The sequence below is a fragment of the Spinacia oleracea genome, chromosome 3 (genome assembly GCF_020520425.1).
Source record: "Spinacia oleracea cultivar Varoflay chromosome 3, BTI_SOV_V1, whole genome shotgun sequence".
Taxonomy (NCBI): Eukaryota; Viridiplantae; Streptophyta; class Magnoliopsida; order Caryophyllales; family Amaranthaceae; genus Spinacia; species Spinacia oleracea.
In genome coordinates this window covers 27,355,061-27,367,973 of record NC_079489.1, presented here as the reverse complement: position 1 = coordinate 27,367,973, position 12,913 = coordinate 27,355,061, and the positions used below count along the sequence as shown (strand labels likewise).

The window sequence follows — 12,913 nt, the reverse complement described above, 5'->3', positions numbered from 1 at the left end:
TGAATGGAAGTTCAATCACAACAAATAAGTAATAATATTCCCATTCGCGTGCCCAAAATAAACTTTTGATCATTTGGATTATCAATAATCTAACTCTATTCCTCAAAAGAATGTTAATAACAATTTCTAAACCATAATAACGCACTTGTCCTCAAATTAACATAAAGGTTCTACGACACAAACATAAACTATTGTTGTTGAATAACGAAACTCTCAAACTGGAAATGAATACTTTAACTTCTATTGCTAACTCTATAAAGGCTTATTATATCCTTGAAGAGGATAAAGAATAACTCAAACTCTTATTGCTTTAACTTTAAACCGTTGCTGATATGCCACTTATTCTTTAAAACATAAAAGAACTAACTAACTATTACAACTTCAAATGTTTAAGGCATCTTGCCTACCTATTCTTTCCTTGGAAACTTGTGGAGTAAGATCTAGATCTTCAATATTCGTCGAATTCTTCTTCCGAGTATGAGTCTTCTTTCATGTCTTTATCTTGATGAGACTCACTTGCCACCTCACCATCACCTTTAGGTTCCACATCCGACTCACTAGGAATCTCAATGGTAGGCTCATGGGCCACTAGGTTAGGGTTATTTGCCTCAACCACTACATTCTCATTCTCCACGGTTACATCATTTCCCTCTAGATATTTACAACTCTAATAGGTTCATCTATAACTGCATCCCAAGCATGACTCCATGAGTTTCTACCCTCCTTGAACCCATTTTCTACGACCTCAATAATGGTGGTCAGGATCTCTACGTCATATCTCTACCTACCATCCCTAGTCCCATACTTAATCAACTTTGGTGTTCCATCATCAGAATGCATGTCTTTAAACCTATATTTGAGTTCTAGGTATGGCATTTTTGGTTAGGTAAACAATTAATGATAGTGGCTGCTATGATATCCTTTCTCATTAAGATAGGTTGCCCTTGAACTTTAGCATAATATTCACATCCAAACACAATTTTCTTCACGTAAATATCAGGGGTTTCTATATCAAGTTTCTCGAAGGATTCTATGTTGGTATACTTGGAAAGAAACATTTTATTCCTGAAATAAACAATTCAAGGTCTCACTAACGATTTTCCAGCCAAATCATAAACAAAGTTCAATAATGCAATAAGTTTGGTGGAAGCAAACAATTCTTTATGCACATTTAAATGTAACATTAAACAATTAGCATACGCACGTACATAACAATCAATTTCTTATGCTAGCATTGACTAGCTACTAATGCACATATAATTCTATCTTATATGCCCTTCTTATACTACCCATCTCTCATAAACTAAAGCATTGAAATAGTTTAAATAACAAATTAAAAGGACGATAATATAATAAAATTATAACATAGAATAAAAATATAAAATAAATTAAGTAAAATAAATTAAGGAAATGCGTAGCGAATAAATTCGAAAATAAAGTTATTAATTCGAAGAAGATTTATATATATATATTTTTTTTTAAATAACGAATTCTAACTCTTGAAACAATTTAAAAAAAAATTGAACTTCTAAAAAAAATTGTACTCCTTTTTTTTGAATAATAATTAATAAGAAAAAGAATAAAAATTTCGAAAGTCAATTTAATTCGAATAAATAATTTGATTTCGAACTTAAATAAGAAATATTATATACTTTCAAACAAGATAAAAGGAGATCTGCCCCCCCAAAAAAAAGTACCAATTTTTGAACACTATAATACGTAGAATCTCGATTTTTAAGAAATTTATTTTAAATAACTAGATAGTTAGGCGCCTAAAAATTTATTAAAGTAAAACCTTAGCTTCTAGATACCACTTTGTAACACCCCGACAATTCCCTCTTTTCTAAAATAACATTTTAATATAAAACGTAGAGAATTATCAAGGCATTATCGCCCGTGTGAAAACGTAACGGCTTATTCAGAATTTTGCAGCGGAAAACATAAAACTAACTTTAGGTTTATAAATAATCGATTACAGGTTTAGTCCCAAAAATCAACCAACGAAAATAAGGAAATATAAATAGTATGACAGGTTTAAAGTCCAATTAAGCAAACCCAAGTCAACTTAGCAAATCAAAACTAAATACAAGCTCTCTATTCCCGATCCCAATGATGCAACATCTTCAAACCTGCAGATGGACAATGCTTATTGATCCTTAGAGACTGCTCACCAAAGATTGGGTCATCACAGGATCAATAAGGCATAGCCATGATCAACATGCACAAGCAAAAGCACGTAATCAGCAAAGCTGAGTACTACATACTAAATCAATAATAATCCTTACATGATTCTATTAAACGAACAACCCTAACATGATACTAATGAACACAAACAAGGGCAGACAAAACATGATAGTTTGACGACCATACTTGACCAGACTAGACTAGGCTAGACTTTTAGCAAAAATATTATTTTAGTTGAAATAGACAATGGACCGAGTTGAATATCCAGAAGTCTTCACTAAGGAAGACGAGGTACGGGCGCGACTCCGTAACCTCAGTGACCTGCAATATCGAGGAACGTTTAAATAAAAATAGGACACGGTGATCAATCCGGTCCGAATTAAAGGCCATGGGCTACCACCATGAACCCCAACTCCTGTTTGTCCGTCACTTCAGACGTGCACAGTCTAAAGCTATTGCTATTCAGTTTCACTTTACATGATTTACAAATTGAGATTCCGTTATGACTCAACCATTACATAAGACAGACAATTCACATTTGTTCACAACTGTTTTTATCTTGGAATTAAGTAAGTGATCATAAAAGCATCAATCAAGACTCATTCCAACTTAACCAACCTTTCCTTTAACCATGAGCAACCCTGTATATGGGCATAAAGTTTCAACTTACTAAACAAGGTCCTCCGCCCTTATAAAGTAGTGAAAAGATAGAAAGGGAACAACAACCAATCGATCCAACCCAATCATATAGAATAATCTAGTGTTCCCAACCAACATGTTTGTATCAAACATCCATACTAACATGTTACAGTTCTTATAGTGCAAAATACGTTCAATAGGTTTGCCCAACAGTATTAAACATGCACATTCAATATAACCCAGTTCGTCCATAATATCAACATCACCAAGTTCAACAATAATATCAACATAACCAAGTTTAACAACAAGATTCAACATGGTTTCAACAATTAGCACACATTCCAAGCACACAGGTATGTACGTACCTTGTGTAAAAAACTGATAGGGCACTTTAACATTTTCAAAAGTCGCCTAAAGAGAATTCTCCGCCTAAAACAACCAACAAGTAATCCCAATCAATTTCTAATCATTGGCAACCATAATAAAGCATTCTAAATGCATCCTAAACATATTTAGAACTTTCCCCAATATCAAAACTTGAATATTTGATTTCCTAGCATCATATATATCGAATTAGTGATTGAAATTCGTTGAAACTCTTTGCAAACATCGTACTTTAAATTTTCAGCAATATAAACTCGTTTAAAACTTCACCAAGGCCAATTTACATTCCTAGTACATCGAGACAATAAATTCAATATCCACCATTGTCCTACCATGATTTACAACCATTTAAACCTTGAAATTCATACTTTAAATAATCAAAAATCAATATTTCAATGTATTTAGATAATCTGAAAAATAAATATATTGTTTAAACATAATATATAAATCTGAAATTCCAATTAAGTCATAAAAATTACAAATTTATTAAATCAAAGCATAAATCAAATTAACAAAATATAATTAAAATAATTAGTTTACTTAGGGTTTAAGAAATAACCAAGAAGGATTCAAGGAGATGCTGGCCGGCGGAGCACAGGCGCGGCAGCGGTGGAACGACGGCAAGGAGGGGCACGACGGCGCACCGGTGGTGGTGGTTGGCTGCCGCAACAACATAAACTGGTGAGAACTGAGAAAGGAGAACGAAAGAGAGCAAGACACAAAATAGAAAGACGAGAAGGCTACCGTACAAAGGTCGCCGTCAGGCGACGGCAAGGTGGCTGTGCTGGCGGCGAGTACGGCGGCGGGCTGTACGAAAATAGAAAAGAAATTGAGGAGAGCAATACTCGAAGCAACGTGAGAAGAAGAACAAAAGGAAAAACAAAGAAGGAACAGTGAGGGAGGAGAACGACGAAGAAGAAGGTCGAAGAAGAGGGGGAGCAAGCTAACCGGCGGCGACTGGTCCGGCGGTGGTGGCGGCTGAGCTTGGAGGCAACGTGAGGGAGGAGGAGTTCTTGAGGGTTTGCTTTTTACGTGAGATTGAAGGAGGGAGTTTGGTTGTTTATTTTTTTTTTTTTTTGTTTTACGTATTGTTGAAAGAGAAGGGAGTAGGGTAGTTTGGGGTTATGGGTTTATAATATTGGGCTTTGTCCAATTGGGCTAGACTTAGGAATTTAGCTTTAGGATTTGAATCCAAAACCGAATAGGATCGTTTTCTAAATTCAATCAATTTTCGTAATTCAAATTATTTTCAACTTAAAATTCTAAAATCATTTTCGATTTCGTAAATCGTTGAAAATATTAAAAAGTAATAAATTAATATACGTTAATTATATATTTATTTCCAAAATTCATAAATTCTTATTTAAATATATTAAATATACGTTAAAATATATAAATGAAATGTATAAAATTACGGGGGATTACACTTTTGAACTTATATTCTCCTCTTCAACACAAGACTTGAACTTTTGAAGCCGAGAAGGAGAAGCTCTCACATATTTCACAGCACATCGAACTTTTTCAATAGAAGAAAACATATCTATCAAGCCATCTTTAACAACTAGGTTTAGAATATGTGCAACACATCTCATATGCAAAAATTCAGAATCTAACACACATCCTTCCCAAAGGTTAAAAATCTTTTTTAAGTATTTAATAGCCAAATCATTTGAACTAGCATTATCGACCGTTACAGTCAAGATCCTCTTCAAACCCCATTCTAAGAGACACTTTTCAAAAGATTTTTCAATAAGTTCACCAGAATGACCACTAACAAGACAAAAGTTACTGATTTTTTATGCAACTTCCAATCATCATCTATCAAATGGGCAGTCAAACGCATATATGACAAGTTTTGACCAGAAGCCCATGTATATGTGGTAAGACATACCCTAGAAGACAAGTTCTCGAAGAAACATTTCATTTTCTTCCTTTGTTCAATAAAGAGGCCGTAGCAATCCCTTGTAATAGTAGTACGCGAGAGAGGAACAAATCAGGAATTGCAATTTTACAACATTGACGAAAACCCTCCAGTTCAACAAAAGCAAATGGCAACTCATCAAGAATCAACATTTTAGCAAGTGCTTTCCTAATTTCAGCTTCATTAAATCTCCATAACTTAGGGATACTAACTGTCTCAACCGTCCCATCAGTGTTAACCCTTGTTCTAGGCTCAAAATCCAAGATTGTTTGTTTCCTATCCAAGTTAAAAGGAGCTTTTTTACATCTTTTAGTATGACTTTTTATGCCATTAGTTCCATTTCTAGCTACACAAGAAATTTTCACTGAGCAATAATGACATTGAGCATGATCTTTATCACCAACAACTGGAGTAAAATGATCCCAAACATATGAGGTTTTTCTCCTTTTACCTCCTTCACTTTCGACTCGTGGTTTCTTCCCTTGCCTTTTCTTCTTAGCATTTGTTGGAATCTCCTTCAAGATCACATGCTCATATGATTGTTCATCAACTGTGGTACTAGAATCCACCTCCATGAAATCATCATCTGATTCACCACCACCATCTCTTGACATTCTGCACATTTGACAAAGATAAATATTCATACTACATGACCAGAAAAAATTATTCATTTGTTCTTTTGGTTGTGGGATGTAATGGACTAACTTAAAATGACTCTTAAAACCTATTCGCTTCCTTTACATGAAGTAGAAGATGGTCGTCCCGTTGTCGTCCTTGTCTTGTTATCGCTTCTAGGTCAATTGAAAACAACCTCTCTGCAATTGCAGGGGTAAGGTTGCGTACGTCCGACCCCCCTTACCCCGCTTCTTGCGGGAGCCTCTTTGAGGCAATGGGTAATGATAATGATGACATGGCGAGAAAAAAAGATAGAAAAAGGAAATGAACCTCCCTGTAGTCAACCAAAAACAAATGTACAAATTTGCTGCCAAATTGGAAATAATGTAATCAATCAAAAAAGATAAGAAAATCAACATTAAACAATTAAAATATCAATTACAAAATTTATATAGGCATACATCAAGTCAATATTTATATAGGCTTTCCACATCCAACAATTTGCCGAATTCATATTTTCCAACAGAGTACAATACACTATAATTTAAAGCTGATCTGCAACTAACAATCTCAGATAAATATGGGATAAAGTTCAATTCCCTGATCTACAAAGGAAACTTCATTCTAAACCAACAATTTAAACTTATCGTTGACTCTCAAGACATCAACTCACTGGTAAAGCCAAGCTAATATTTATTCTAACAAAGGATATTGTATTAATAGGTGATTCCACGTTCATATTTACACACCAACTCACATTGAATACCCTATCTGATTAGCCTTTTAGTACTCAACATATTCTACAAAGCCAACTATGCCACAAAAACACATCTAGAAGTAACTAGTCTTATAAATTAAGCATACAAATTATAAATGAACACAAATTACATAAATTGCATAAACAACTACAATTTTCGAGTCCATTTAAGCATACAGATTACAAATGAACATAAATTACATAAACAATTACAAAATTCATATAAATTAACATAAATTAATAGATTTTAGTTATTTAACACAAGTACATATTAAAATTAAAATATTCAAATAAAAAAAATTACTGATTTCATCCAACAACTAACACAATACCAAGAAAAAAATTACCTTGAAGATGTTAAAGGCGGCGAAGCGACGTCCGTTTGAGAGGAGACCAACACATAGATCAGAAGAAGAGACGACCGATGGGGACTGGGAGACACGAAGAGGAGAAGACTCAAAGGAGAGGAGGAGAGGAGAGACAAAACGACAGAGACTTGAGAGTGAAAAGAAAGTAAGAAACCCTAAAAAAATATCCACTAACCCAGTAATCTAATATCCATATTTTTGAATATTTTTCTAAAAAAATAAGATTTACCGGGTAATCGGGTACCCCAATGAACTAAAACAACGACTCGTACCCAACCCGTCTACCCGAAAATTGTAGCGGGACGGGTACCCGACCCGTGAAATTCTTATACTTTTTTTTTAAAAAAACCCGGTTAATTTAAAGCGGGATAACGGGTTTGCGGGTCGGGTTTTTTTGAACACCCCTAGGTATAACAGTGTACCCCAAGTTTAAAAAAATAAAAAACTGAAAACACAAATGGTATAATTTGTGGGGAGAAAACCTAATTGACCCATTGGTATCCGTAATTTACTCATATGATGTGACAATAATTGAATGGTGACGGGTGTCAATTCTCAATTCGATCCGGTGAACCTGATGGATTTGTACGACCGTTTAGAATCCGAACTGTTTAGAATCCGGGAGCTAAAATCCGAGATCCTATCTGATCCGATTATATTCAACCCGTTCCGACCCAACTCGTTAATATTAATCCGATTAATATCCAAATCCGATAAGAGACCGATCCGTGACAATCCGAATCCGTTTAATCCGAGCCGAAACGATCCGAACCGAAACGATGCGAAACCCGTTTTTGATCCAACTCGTTTCAACCCGAATCTGTTCTAACTCGAGGAGAATCCGTTTAATCCGGTCTATTTTCAATCCGTGACTCGTTTAATCCGAACCGTTTCTACCCATCACCCGTTTAATACGAATCAATTTCAATCCGAACCCATTAACCCGAACCGTTCACGACCGTAAGAGAACATTAATTATGTCTCACTACCAATTAAGTGTATGGAGTTCTGCTTGTACTTCATGTCTCCCTTTATATACTCTGCTCAAATGAAATTTGTAATTGATATATTTTGTTAAGTAAATATTTGTAAAAGACTATCTGATAGTAAATTGTCAAATTAAACAACTTGTCACGTTACTCACCTTCTATCCATAAGTTATTATTAGTTTGTTAAAGTAATCACATGTGGACGTTATAAATTATACTCGTTATCTATTACTTTATTAGTTCATTAATACATGTTTCGTTAATACGACGTAATAAACTTTATTAGCTATTAGTTCATCGTTGTCGATTACGTAGTAGTAAAGTAAGTTATATACAATATACAAATCAATAACTTATATTAATGATCTTAAATTGTTAATACTTTTAAAAGTTAGTTATCGTTTTCGTCTCCTAATTAAGTCATCGATATTATAATTAATAATTTGGAAACGAATAGACACGACCCCGATTCCAACCCGCTACCAATTAACCCGATCCGATAATAACCCGATCCGATATGACTTGAATCCGATGTAACCAGGATAAATCCATTTCAATCCGACCTATTTTAGTTCGCTACCCGATTAATCCGATCCGATAAGAATCTGTCCCGATATTAGTCCGACCCGATATGAACCCGAATCCGTTATAGTCCGGCTAAACCCGTTAACAATCCGTCATGTTCCAATCCGATCCGATCCAACCCAACCCGACTACAATCCGACCCGTTTACCACCCGATCCGATATGAACCAGTGCATAAAAATATGACCCGATCCGATCCGTTAAGTTTTAAATCCAATCTGATCCAACATGTTAGCCAAATGAATTCGTTCCAACTCGATCCTTTTCAACCCGAATCCGATGAATCCGACCCAAACCCAATCCGTTGATCCGATTTGACACCCCTAGACTGACGTGGTATAAATAATATTGAAGAAAATAATGCCCTTGGTCCAAATTTGCATTTAATGCTATGTCTAATAAATGCGGTTCAGTATTAATTAACAAGTTAATAATTCAGTGAGATCAAGTGAACTGAATGCCTAGCTAGAGGCCGCTTCAGTTCAAGTGTAATTAATAACATTAATCCACAACTTACTCTTGACTGAACCCGTAGGGTAACACAAATAGTACGTGAACAGATCAAGTATTTAAGTACTCTATTTATGATCATTCAGAAGTGGCGGATCTCGGTTCCAGTGGGAGCTGAAATCGTCAAAAGGCAAAGTAAAGAATATTCCGGAAAAGAAGATATTGCCGGAAACGGGAATATGGTTCATTACGGAAATATTAATATTATCCAAGTCGTAGATGTTGCCGGAAACGGAAACATGGATCGTATCGGAAAATATATCGGAAATAGAAATATTGTCGGAATCGGAAATATTGCCGAAAACGGAAATATTACCGGAATCGGAAATATTGTCGGAACAGGAAATTATTTCAGGAATCGGAAATATTAACGGAAACGTAAATATTTGTTCGAAACGGAAATAGATTCCGGAATCGGAAAACGAATCGGAAGCTCGACGAGCGACAAGCCGGCAAGCGAGTCGGTCCATCTCTCGACAAGCAAAAGGCCGAGCGCACATCGCAAGGCACGAGGCCCAGCGCCGACGCTGAGCACAAAGGCCCAGCGCCAAGGCTAGGCCTAGGGCCCAACAATGGTGCTGGCGTGTTATGCGATGGGCCACGACCAAGTAGCAACAAGCAATGGGCCACGGGCCAACAGCAAGCCTTGCTTGGGCCAAGCAAAGGAGCGCGTCAGCGTGGGCCTACAAGGATGCGTTGGTGGCGAGTCCTTGTGCGTCTAAGCCTTACCCGATTACTTAGTTGCCAAGTAACTTTGGCCTTAAGTCTAGTTTTCCTAGTCCTACTAGAATTAGAATATAAGGATTGGATTTAAACACTAAGTGTTTTATTATTCCTATAACTCTAATTAATTAATAATTCTAATCTTAATAAGATTGGTAATTATTATATTTCAGATAACGGTTTACCCCTTTAAACCGCTGTTTCAGATAGCAGTTTATTGTAGATTTCATATACAAAAATTAGACCGGCTTTCTTGCTGACGTGGACGGTAGAGTGGGAAATAAGTGAAAAAGTAGCGTATTTTGGGAATTTACGAATCTTCAAACAATATTGAAGGAAATTGCTCTTCTAATTCCTTATTTCCTACCCTATAAATATGAGGCTAGCCCTCATAATTTATACATCATCAAAAAAAAAACATATTCTTTACATTTATTGGGTTCAAGAGAGAGCATAGTTTATAGCCTAACCCAAGTGCATAAAACCTTAAAGAATATCCTAGTTGGTTGAACCTAAGGCGGATCCGAACGTGCTGTAGACTTTCTGCGGAGGGGCAACATTTGGGGATCTAAAGATTTGTTCTTGTTCGGTTCGGGAGCAGATAGGGAAGGCACGCATCACATTGTATGTAATCTAAATTATGCTAATTGACTATGTGGCAATTAATTTGGATTCTGGCTTTATGGTTTTTCCGCATGAATTATATTATTTTATTATTCATAACCTTACAAATATTGTAGTTAAATACTGAGAGAAAGAAGGAAAAATTGGGAGAGAAAAATTGTGTGTATAATTCCGTAAACAATGGGTATATATACATATATAAGAATAGGGTTTGCTTGGAGAACCGTGAACCCTAAGATCTAGAATATTCTGAAAAGATACTACGGGTAAAATAACATCCACATAATATTTCATAAAACTCCCCCTTGGATGTCCATTAATGAACATTATGACTCGTTAAAACCTTACTAGGAAAACCCGGTTGGGTAAAACCTACTAAAGGAAAAAGAGTACATCATTTTTTATTATATGCTTGAGATGTCGCCTCATTAAAATCATTACCAAAAAAGTTTAGTAGGACAAAACTTAGGTTAAGGGAAAAAGAGTGCAACACGTATTTTCCCCCCGATGAATACATCATTTGAGATATTTAGTGCAATCAATCCAATATTGTTGAGTAGCTTCTCAAATGCAGCATCATGGAGTTCCTTGAAACTTGATTCTCCAAAGTTTATCTTGAATCTTCAATTCTCCTCTTGAAGAGTCGAGGTGAATATCTATGTAACACCCCGTATTTTTAAGCTTATTTCATTATTCTGTAATTACGATTGTAACGTAATTACGTCCTTAATTTTCCGATCTTATTTTAAATTATCCTGTTATGTCTATATTTTTATTATGACATGATATTAATTATTTGAGCCCAATTTTTGTTTCATGTGAGTTATTTCTTCCATTTTTCAAAGTCAGAGTCTTAACGCAATATGAATTTTCTTCCCAATCATGTAAATTACGATTTTGCCCTTGACTAAAGAGACCAAAATTTCATTTTTTCTTTTTCTTTCTCGTGTGACTAAAGGAACTTGACATTTAAAGCTTTGACTTAATTATTCAAACAATCAGTCCAAGTTCATGACTTTGCAACTTCTATTTTCTTCCTCTCCATACGTGTAAGATGGAAATGATACACAATGACACATGTTCTTACTTTTGATTTCCTTGTCATTGATTTACCCACAATATTGCAAATGGCTATAATTTCTTTTTTCCTTCTCTAAATCCATGGTTTCTATAAACCATTTCAATGAGCTCATAAGTGACGATTATTACACCTTTTTTCACTCTATAAATAGCACACAATATTTCTGACATTTCGAAGCTCAAAAACGCATCTGAAATTATAAGTTTTGATTCAAAAGAGATTGAGTTTTTCTACCATTTTCTTTTTTTTCTCTACTTCGTGAGATATGGCATCCATATCCAGTCAATTAAAGCTTCTAATTTCGCCCAATAATACCCACAAGAACATCAATTAAAGCCCAGAAATTAACAAACCCGAAAACGGATTCGCTCATTTTCTCCCTCCTTACCTGCATGGGGCTGCTGCTGCCGCCTCCTTTTTCCACCTCAACAACCACCGTGCGCCACCGGAGCTCCTCCGTCCTGGTGTCGCCTTTGATGATGTAGCATCGCCTAATTGCAAGCTCCCATCTTTTTATCTGTTCTTCGCTACTGCTATGCTTACTACTATTCTCTTTTTCAAATATAACCCAATAAGGTTTAAAGAGGTTGTTAAAATAAGTGGGCCATGGGAGAAAAATTCAAAGTGGACTTTTGCAAGTAACTCACGAATAAGTAAGTACATATTGTGAGTTAATTACTTTAAGTTAGATATTTAATTAAAGATTCCTATTTAGAAAATGACTAATGTTTATTATTGAATGTAATAATGAGGTTGTTTGGAGTCCAATGGAAGTTTAATTCCGTGGAGTGGGCTTTTGGAAATATATTGTTGAGGGAATAATATTATCATTAAGAAATGGAATGATCGATTGAGGTAATTTTTATGTCCAGCACTTAAGTTTATATGTCCGTGTATGAAGTGTGCGACTATTATGTGATTATATGTTTATTATGTGTTTTATGTGCTAAATGATATGATATATGTTTATGATCATGATCATGATCATGATCATGATGTTATGATGTTAAGACATTGTTCGGAAATAATGATAACATTTATAAAGTTATTTTAAATAAAGACAGATATTGCTTTTGTCGGCATGGAAAAGTGAACTAAACTAGTAAGTGGGCAAGTTACAGGAGGAGGCCAATTACAGTTACAGTTAAAAGGGAAACAGTTCCCCAGAAAAGTTCCGCCAAAACCTGTACTTGCCAATGAATAGTAAAGGAAATGATTCCTTGTCGACACAGTTTTCAAGATAACGAGATTAAGCTAGTTATTTCCGAACAATAAATGCTAATGATTGGAATGTGCAAAATGATTTTTGAAAATAAAACCGTTTTGACGGGCTGGAGTAATATTACTGAGTTTTCCACTCATTTTTGGAATTTTTCTGTGTTTTTCCTGTTTTCTATTTTTATGATGATGTACAGGTTCAGTTAAGGAGCTCGAGTTGCTCAAGTCAAAGTTATTACTGGAGTTGGTAATTTATTAGGAAGATTTTGAGACGAGAAATTATTTATTATGGAAATCCTATTATTGGGTTTTTGAT

At 35.2% G+C, this 12,913-nt stretch overlaps 1 long non-coding RNA gene across 1 annotated transcript; it reads right to left on the bottom strand.

The window, feature by feature from the left end:
• Nucleotides 1-3,529: 3,529 nt before the first annotated feature.
• On the bottom strand, nucleotides 3,530-4,315 carry LOC110796925 (uncharacterized). The gene is made up of 3 exons (XR_002535701.2): nucleotides 4,156-4,315; nucleotides 3,952-4,014; nucleotides 3,530-3,867 (listed from the first exon to the last, which is right to left on the bottom strand). It is a non-coding gene; the product is annotated as an uncharacterized lncRNA (long non-coding RNA).
• Between the last annotated feature and the right edge of the window lie 8,598 nt (nucleotides 4,316-12,913).